The sequence below is a fragment of the Notamacropus eugenii genome, chromosome 2 (assembly GCF_028372415.1).
Source record: "Notamacropus eugenii isolate mMacEug1 chromosome 2, mMacEug1.pri_v2, whole genome shotgun sequence".
NCBI lineage: Eukaryota > Metazoa > Chordata > Mammalia > Diprotodontia > Macropodidae > Notamacropus > Notamacropus eugenii.
Window position 1 is genome coordinate 184,815,885 of NC_092873.1, and position 9,910 is coordinate 184,825,794.

Consider the following 9,910-nt stretch of genomic DNA (forward strand, 5'->3'; position numbering starts at 1 on the left):
AAAGACTCTTGGACCTGAGACTGCTTATTAGAGGGGATGAGGATAAAACATTAAAGCAATTCATTTTTCACTGGTTCAGAACAAGAGAGATCACAGAAGATTTTTTTTTAATCACAAAAACTTGAAGAGCACCTTGAAATTTCCATCCTTTTCCTAACCTGTTATGAATCAAAAATGGCATGATTTCAGTTGGATTAGAAAGACAGAAGACTGGGTTCAACTTCAAAGTCTGACACTTTCTATCTGTGTAACTTTGAATAAGCCATTTAAACTCCCTGGGCCTCAGTTTGCCTTGAAAGGATATGGATTAGGTGACCTATCAAGTCTTTTCTAACTCTGGCATTATTATCTATCAAATATAGGCCCAAGGTTTCATTTTATATTTGTGACCAAGCACAGAAATCTACCCTGTCACCCATATAAAGTGCAGACACATGAAAACCCAAACCCAGCTCAAGGATAAGACCTGAAACTCTGAGACAGACCTAGTTAAGCAAATATTGGGAAATTTCACAGGGCTTTATTTCCACTTTCCAAAGTCCAAATATGTGGCTGGACCTTTGCCCCTCTAAAGAGTGGATTACCAGAAAACCAAATCCTTTCACTGATATAGATGTTCCCAGGAAGTCATTCATAGTATTCTCAGACTTTGTGCAAGCATACATTGTTTTACATATCTGGTACGTATTATATTGTTACATTTAATTATAAAATCCTTTTAAGTGACCTCTGGAAAAAAAGAGAGCATGATACAAGGAATGTAATGGGAAGAAACTCAACTCACTGAGTCCAACTCTTTGATGTAGGGCTACCAAAAGGCAAAGGCCCCTTCCAGCACCCAGTTGTTCTGAATCCAAAGCAAGGGGTGGAGAACCTAGAATTGGCTGGAATCCTAAAAGCCCACAGGAATCATTAGAGCCAGCAGAGGGCAGTAGCAGCCTGGTTGGGTGGACACAAGTTTGTTGCACAAAGTTAAGGATATTTGGGGGAGGGTAGGAGGGAGAATTTGGTGTCCACAATCCCATTCACTCAAGTCTTCCTGCAAGGAATCTAAATGAAATGATAAAGGGCTAGAGGGAATAATTGGGCGTTAGTTTCAGGCCTTTAAAATTGGTGAAAAAAATGGCCATGGTATAAATCAGGAGTGAAAGAACTAGGTGAGCAGGCCTAATAGAGAGTCAACAAAACCTGATAGGAGAAAAATGAGAGAATAGGGCTAGATCAGAAACAGAGCCAGATAACAATTGAAATATATGGTGGTCAGACACTGTGGGAACAGGTACCAAAACTCCCTTTGGTATACTTTGACAGTAACTTGAAGTCATAAAACCTGAGTTCGATCCCATCTCTGCCCCATACTACCCAGGTGACCTTTGGCATGTCCCTTAACCTTCGTGGGTCTTAGTTTATCATCTGTAAAATTAGAGGCGTGGACTAGATGGCCTTCATGGTCCCTTAAAGCTATAGACCTATGAAGCTACGATCAATAACTCCTTGAAGATTCTGGAACTGCTTACATTTACATGGAACTTTTTCAAGACAGCTACAATAATGGATAGTGAGGACTTTGGAAGAAAAATCTAGGTTCAAGTCCTTCTTGTCACATACTGAGTGACCTTGGCACCTCTCATTGGTCTAGACAATGCTCTAAGACTACATAATTCAGATGAGTCATCAGTCTCTATCAGAATAGGGAATTGAACAGAACAGAACAGAACAGAACCAGAAGTGAGTGTTTATGTATATATATATGGTACAATACATATGTGTATATATATATTGCAATATAGATATGTGTGCATAAATGTATGTACGCACACATATGTACCTCTTGTATACATATATACGTATATGTGTATACACGTATAGATCTTTACCTCTGATGCATACTAGCTCTGCGGCTCTAAGCATTTCACTTAATTTCTTAACCTCAGGGCCCGAGACTACTTAAATTACAGTAAATGTATCAACATGTACAAGCAGAAAGAGAACCCTAAACCAATGAAATCACAGACCTGATCCCTACCTATACACAAATATATACAGTTATTCCTTCTACACTGCTGGGATTAGAGGTGCAAGGCCCCCAAGATCTGGAAAATCTGGTAAAAGTTTTTGACTCTCCCTTCTGCCAAAAAATCCATTGGAAAGTGGATTGGAAAGTGTAATTATCTCATATTGCAGAGGAAGAACACTGAGGTTAAGAAAGTGAAGTGATTTGTCTAAGGGTAGCTGCAGTAGTAAGTAGCTGATTCACAATTTGAATTCAGATCTGGCTCCTAGTCCAGTGCCTCTGCCCATTGTACCACACTGCCTCATATGAGATTTAGAGGCTAGGAGACTTCAAGAAAATTCAATGTTTTCCTCAAGGATTCAGATATAAACAGGTGGGTCTGTATGACTTGAAGCTACCCCACTAGGCCTGCCATAGGATTGCAAATCCTTTTTTCCTTTCATACTTCTTACTACAAAATTCCCCATCATAAGCTGTGCTCCACTGAAAAAGGAACCAATTACATGTCCTAGGTTAAATAGGTATGGTTCTGATCTCCCAAGCTGATTGGAATCCTGGTGTTTCTCAGAATCAAGTCACTCATTCTAGTCTTGACTTATCTTGGTGTTACCTTGGGTATCAATCAGAATTCCTACTTATGTTATTTAGTCCTATCTGCCTTGGTCCAGGATGTTCCAGCATGTGGAATTTAAAAATGCCACAGCGAAAGAAACAATCCCTGTTGCCTGTAACTTCTCTACGTCCTTAGGTATATTTCCTTACTTTTACTTCCTTCACTCTACTCAGTTCTCCTAGGAAAGAAACCAAAGGGAATAAAATATCAGAAAAAACAGAAAGTCTATTTGAGATCCAACATGGAAAAGAAATTCACATCTTTACAACTATAAGGTAAGAGGAAAGCACCAAAAAAAGCAAACTCCAAAACCCAGCTCATTTTCCCATGATCCAGTTGACTTAAATGGGATATTTTATGAGAGACCAAGCACGTAGCCTATTTTCTACGCCCTAAGTCCAAACTATTCTCTCTTTTGGCTTTGACATATGTTCCCACTTCTCAGAAACAGTCAGATAGTTACTCAATTAACGGAAACTCTTCTGAGTTCATGCAGTCTGTTTTACTGTTCACTCTTTAGGGTCTCGCCTTGGTGGTGAAGGCTGTGTTTGAAGGGCTGATGTTCTCCCGGCTTCACAATGTGTTGGTTACTTGTGACCACATTGGTTCCTTTGATTCTCAGTTTCCTGTACATCTGGTTGGCGAATGGCTTGCTGGGGGATTGCAATGGTCTGGCTGTGTTCAGTGCATAAGAGATGGTGTATGGGGGTGCAGTACACTGCCTATCAGTTTCTTGAAATGCATTCTAATGATCAATTCATGTTTGGTGTTAAATTTCTTTAGTTCTCTGGGGGAGTCGCTTGGTCAGATAGAAGTTCTCCTTTTTAATTCTGTCTTTCATCTTCTCTTATATGTTCCATAGGTCCCAGATTCTAAGGACCATTCTCTCTTTCTCATTTGAGAAAGGGTTTGCAATAGTTCCACTTAAACCTCAAGCAAATGTATATGGTTTTAAAACCTAGAAAATGATACACAATGAAACCAAGTTTCTATGGTCTACCAAAGAATAGTATTATGTTATATTAGAAAGAATAAGAAATTTCTATGCTAAGGATAAATGTCATTGTAAGCTTCTAGAGGGTGGGAACTATGTCTTATTCATTTTCCCTTTGTACCTTCTTATCCCTTCCTCCCAGTAAAACACCTAGCAAAGAGCTGGTGCCCAATAAAGATTTGCTGCTTTGAATCTCAAAATAGTTTAGAGTTCAAACATCTTTAGCCACCTACTATACACAATAAGTACTAGGGGAGTTAGAAAATAAGCCACAGTTCCTGCCCTCAAGGAATTTGAAGTCTAGTAAGAATAGAGGCTTGCTAAAATAACAATAAAGCCAATAAAACATAATCATTGCATTAAAAGAATATGATATGCACAAATAGTGTAAATGAAAAGAAGGCTAATGGAAAGTTGATATTTAAGGATAATGAAACATACCCTGACTTCTCAGAGAGAGACTATAAGCATATATATTTTGTATATACTGTCAAAGGTAGTCACTGGAATCACTGTGATGTAACAACAAAGGGCATCAATAAAATTTTCAAAATCAGATTAAAAGGCAAAAAGAGCTAGTAGAGTTCCAAGGAGAGCTCCTTTCTGACCACAGAGTCCAGGCAAAGCTTCATGGAGGAGAAAGATGACATTTGAGCTAGGACTTAAAAATGTCTGGGACTTGAAGCTGCCCACGGAAGAAAGGAAAGAAGCATTTATTAAGCACCTACTATGTGCCAGGTACTGTGACAAATATTAGCTCATTTGAGATCACCATGAAGTTACCATAAAGACATTTGGAATTGTTGTTCATCCTTCATTCTCAAAGAGGACCAATGACATCAGGAAGGTGATGTCTTGACTTCCAAGTGAATTGAGTTTAAGTGAAACAGAACTGTACAAAGTCCTGAGTCTCACTCTCTCCTCCAGAATCACCAGAGTCCGGATCAGAACGACTGACAATGGCCCAGGATTCAGTTCTAGACCATAGACTTTTTAAGTTTTTTAAACTAAGTCTTTCCCAGTTCTTAGTTTCTCTAAGGCAACTCCCATTCAATGATTAAAGGCTAGGTAAGAACTGAAGCAAAAGATGACCTAGTTTTCCTTCACAAAAGAATGAGGGGTATAAGAGACAGCAGAATGAATGCAGTTATTGTACCATTACTGTCCTTTGTATGGAAGAAGGACACTTGGGACTCTGTGAGTACCAGTAACCACATGATCAGATATTGCAAGGGAACTCATAAATACGGAACAGAAGAACTAATAAACACAATTACCCCTTATAGAATGCTTAAAGTTGGCAAAGCACATTAGCTAATTCAATCCTGACACCAGTCTCATATGGTCATCTAACTATATATACTATTATTATTCCTATTTTATAGATGAAGAAGCAAGTTCAGGAACAGTTAAATGTGCCTTATTCAGGGTCATAGAGGTAAAGAAGAAGGGGATAGAAGTTTTTATGGAGTCCAACCTCCTCCTCTTATACATAAGGAAACAGATAGAGGCTTAGGGCCATACTTCAGTGGCTTGCCCAACATTACACAGGTACTATTCAAGGTGGGATTTGAACCCAGGTCCACTAGCTGCGGTGTTTGATGCCTCCTTTCCTGACTCTAATTCCAACACTAGCAACTCTACCTCTTCAATGAATTTGGCTACCACGAGTTTTTATAGATGTTATTCTTTGGTTGTGTTTATGTTGTGTGTGTATGTGTTCATCCTTCATTGCTGAAGAAGACCATGCCATCAGAGAAATAATGACTTGACTTGCACTTGACTGTTTTGAGTGAGGGAGGGCTGTGCAGGTCACCAGCCTCACTTCTCCTCCAGAGCCATCTGAATCCAGTGACCAGATATTCATCAGGATGACTGGAGATGACCCAGGATGAGGCAGTTGGGGTTAAGTGACTTGCCCAAGGTCACACAGCTAGTAGGTGTCAAGTGTCTGATGTGAGATTTGAACTAAGGTCCTCCTGACTCTTGCACTGGTGCTCTATCTACTGCACCATCTAGCTGTCCCCGTGTTTATGTTATACACTGTCAAAATCCTAATCCTCACTTGCTTTATAGTAATAATGACATTTCTTTAGGTAACTCAATTCACTGTCTTTAATTTTAATAAAGTGACTTTGAGACATAACCTGAAATGGAAAACTTGGGTACAGGTGAAAGCCAGATTAAAATAGATTCTAGGACTCCCCAAAGAGGCTCCCCAAAGTAGTTGAATAAACACATTGGTTATTCAGCAATATGTGTGCATGTATATATGTGTGTATATGTATGTATGTGCACGTATATATATACATGCACATACATATACTGCTAAAAAAATCAAATTGAGTTTTATTGTCAGTATTAAGAATCTGAATGGTTTGGGTTTGGTTTTTTTGTTTTGTTTTGTTTTATTACCTTTTAAACCTTTCCTATACAGAAGAGCAGAGAGAATATGGGCTAATTCGTTGCATTTTTGTGGGGTGTTTCCACATGTTCATATTTCCCAATGTTGTATTCTTTATGGGAAAAAGTGTGCTCTGCACAACAGCACGATTTTTTTCCATTAAGGAATCATATGTCTATGATTCATTAAATCCTTGTATATACATACTCAGTGGTTATACAGATGACTCCCAGAAAGAATTATCTCAGGGGAATGGACAGCCGCCAAACCTTTAGGGCACACTGGCTTACAGAAGGACTTTCCAACTTGGAGAAATTACATTATATCGCTTGAAACTGCCACCTTCTTGAATGACATCTCTCAGATCTACAGCTTGCAAAGCACCTGTTACCTGGGGCAAAAGAAAAAATCAAGAAGTAAATCTCAGCATTCTACATTTACCAAGTGTTTTAAGGAAAACAAGGGACTGTGCTCATGAGTAGCATCAATAACTAAAGTTATTGAGGAGAGAAGACTTTTCCATGTTTTCTTACCCCAAAACTATCCCCCTTCAATAACTAGTCTCAACACCATTCTAAGGCACTGGTTCTTAGTGGCTGAGACTCAAAAGACTAAACAACAACTGACTTTCTCATGCTCCAATATAGAATCCTTCTCCATTTGTATTATTTGAGACTCAATGAAAAATATTTTACAAATAAGGAATTATAAAATTAAAGCAGAGTATAGGACACCAGCAAAGAAAGGGATGAGTGATAAGGAATGTGTCTAGTCATATGGCAAGGGCAATGTGTAATGCAGAGTCCATGTGCCCCACTGGGGATGTCAATAGGAAGTGAGGAAGGCTGCCAGTACATTGACATTGTATTGGGTGCTAAGGACACAAAGACAGAAATGAAAGGGATCTGCTCCTTGAGAAACTTATCTTCCACCCCGTGAGAGATCTTTAGCCTGGTTAAGGTTTTTTACCTTCAACTATTCAAAAACATTATTTTGAGAAGGGATCCATAAGCTTCCCCAGACTGCTTAAGGGGACCACTGAATAAAAATAGTCAAGAACTCTTGTACCAAGGCTGAGATAATACACTCAAATGTGATGAATGAAAAACCATAAGAGACAGAATTTCTGGGTAATTAATGATCAATTTATTAATTACACTAGCTAATAATTAATAAGCTGATGGTCAGTGATTTCTCTCAGTAACCAAAGGCAAAAGACATAGACAGCCTGAAAACTTTAAACAATCCTTGAAAAGGATTCCCTTGACAATTGAAAAATCAACCTTGACTGATGGATATTTAATGAGGAGGCGGGCTGGAAGTCTTCAGTTCTTCCTGCTTAGAATGTCCCTTAATCATGAAACTCAGCCACCTCCAGCAATCTAGACAGAGGAATCTATATCTATCCAGATCACTCCAGCTGATTTTCTCATTCATGAACTGGATCACTCTAAACTCTAATGGAGGGGGACAAGGACAGGGTTCCTTTCCTGAGGTTAAGAACTCACCTAGACTGCATTCTGTTTACACTTCTAAAGAGGAAAAGTCTCCTAATTGGGTGGGATCCAATCCAAGATCAAGAGCATGTACCCAAAGGGTTAGGGGTCCTTCAGAGGCTGACCTTCTACAGGAGCTAGGCCTCAATAAAGAAACAAGGGAGAAAAGCCTGGATCCCAATCTAACAATTGTTTATTAACATAATAGTAAAATAGTAAATTTTCTCACAAAGATATATAAATGGGAAACATATACCCCTCCCCTCAAATATGCAATGATTGGGTCACTAACTAACAAGTGAAGGCATCAGGAAAGGCCTCGATAAGAAGGCACTTAAAGCTGAGACCTTTTAACACAGGAGTGGGAAATAGCCTGATTTTCATCTTTTTATCCTTGAGTTGATGGTTTTTGTGGAGATCAGTTTGACTGAGAGGAGATGGAAATAAGTAATGCATGGGGTTAAGTCAGAACAAGGAATTATGCAAAGGAGTTTATTTGTTTAAAACTGAACTGTATATCTGAAAGTCTTTTCCTCCACATAGCTGTTTCTCATAACCAGCCCTCTATGAAAAGGCCATAAAAAAGTCCATCTTTCACTGATGGGGAATAGTAAATAGCTATTGAACAATGATTTACTACAGTGGTCTTTATACTGGAGGAGAAAGCAGTAAAACTGCAATCCTAGTCCCTGAATTTAGGAAACCCTTAAAAAGGACAAGTACTTCCTGGCCTTACCTATTTAGGCTAGGGAAAGACCCCCACCAAGGGTGGCTGACATGGCCTGAAACCTCTAAGTTCATCTGGTGTAGCCTCCTGTACCTTCAGGGGCTGGCTTAGATAGCTGAGACAGAAAGCCCAGCTATCACAATCAGGAAACCTAGATTATTAACCAGAGTTGCTTCTTTGCCAGTTCTCAGACATGTGCAAGTGTTTTGAAATAAGAAAGAGAACCATTGATTGATTTTGCTGATGTTATTGATCTGAGCAGCCAAAATTAATATCTGACTTTATTCAGAGAGTGATCAATCATGTATCACTTCATTTAAGAGAGCACACAGCATTGCCCTGTGGGCTGGGTAATTTAACCGCCTCTAAAACCAGAGAAAATGAGGCACACGGAGGAACGTTGATTTTGTAAGACGTTTACCTTCTGCCTGTCAGGAGGAGGGATGTACAGGCATTTCTAGAAAATTAACCCACTTACTAATTCGAAACTGATCTGAATACTCACGAGATGATACTGAAACTGTGACCCTTTGTGAAGGGTTGACTGGGCTGTAGGAGTGAGAGACTACAAGGACTCCAAAGATCATAGCATCACAGAAGTGGAGCTCAAAGGGACCTCAGAGACCATATAGTCTGCTCTCCTCTATTTTAAGGATGAGGAAACTGAGTCCCATGGAGGTTAAATGACTTACCTAAGGTCACAGAAACAGTAAGCATCAGAGGCAGAATTTGAACCAATTTCCCTGATTCCCTGTACCCCTTCCACTGTATCAAATCCTTTTTCCATCAGTTAGGGGGAAAATCACCTGATCCTTTTTTTTCTAGGACTGATGTTATTTGTTTAGTTTGACTGCCTATCTAAGAGGAGATGGAAGACAAGCATTGAATGAGGTTCCCCGTTCAGTAACCTTTCTGGTACAGAGTAAAGAACATGTTTTATCAGTGCTAAAAAAGGGTAAATGAATAAAAAAAGATGCCAATAATGGGAGTATCTTAAAAGTGATTAAGTGGGGAGATCTAAAAAGTCTAAAGACAAATGAAGTAAGGTTTCTCTCCATGGGAAAACAAGAGGAATGCTTCACTTACTTTGAAGTGAGGTCAGAGTTGATGGCTGCTCTTTTGAATTCACAAAACCAGATTGACTTTACTAATATTATATAAGCTAAGGGGTAGGTAACTTCAAAATCACTTACTCATTTTAGCAGAGATGACAAGCTCACAGAAAGTCCTGGTGCCCCCTACTCCTACCCCGGACATACACCAAGACCCAACATCTTGGGTGGTTGTGAGTTCTGGTATAGATACTAAGGTAGGCTATACTCCTGATATCCTATGAAATCCCCCAGGAGAAATCATGACACCCTTCTCAATCATTTCCTTGTCTTTTGGCCTTCACATCCAAATGCCCTCTGGTGGTTTGCATAAGTCAATATACTCTGAGCCAGGAGGGACCTTATAGGCCATCTAATCCAACTCCCTCATTTTCAAAACAAGGAAACTGAGGCACAGACTGGTGAGATGACTTGCCAAAATCTTAGGAAGTAAGTTGCAGTCGGATGTCAAACAGATCCAAATGACTCCAAACTTAGTCCTAAGTTTAACAAACTTTCCACTTTTAGGGGTCCCTCTCATACCAGGGGTGCCAAGGCTTAAGAAGAGACT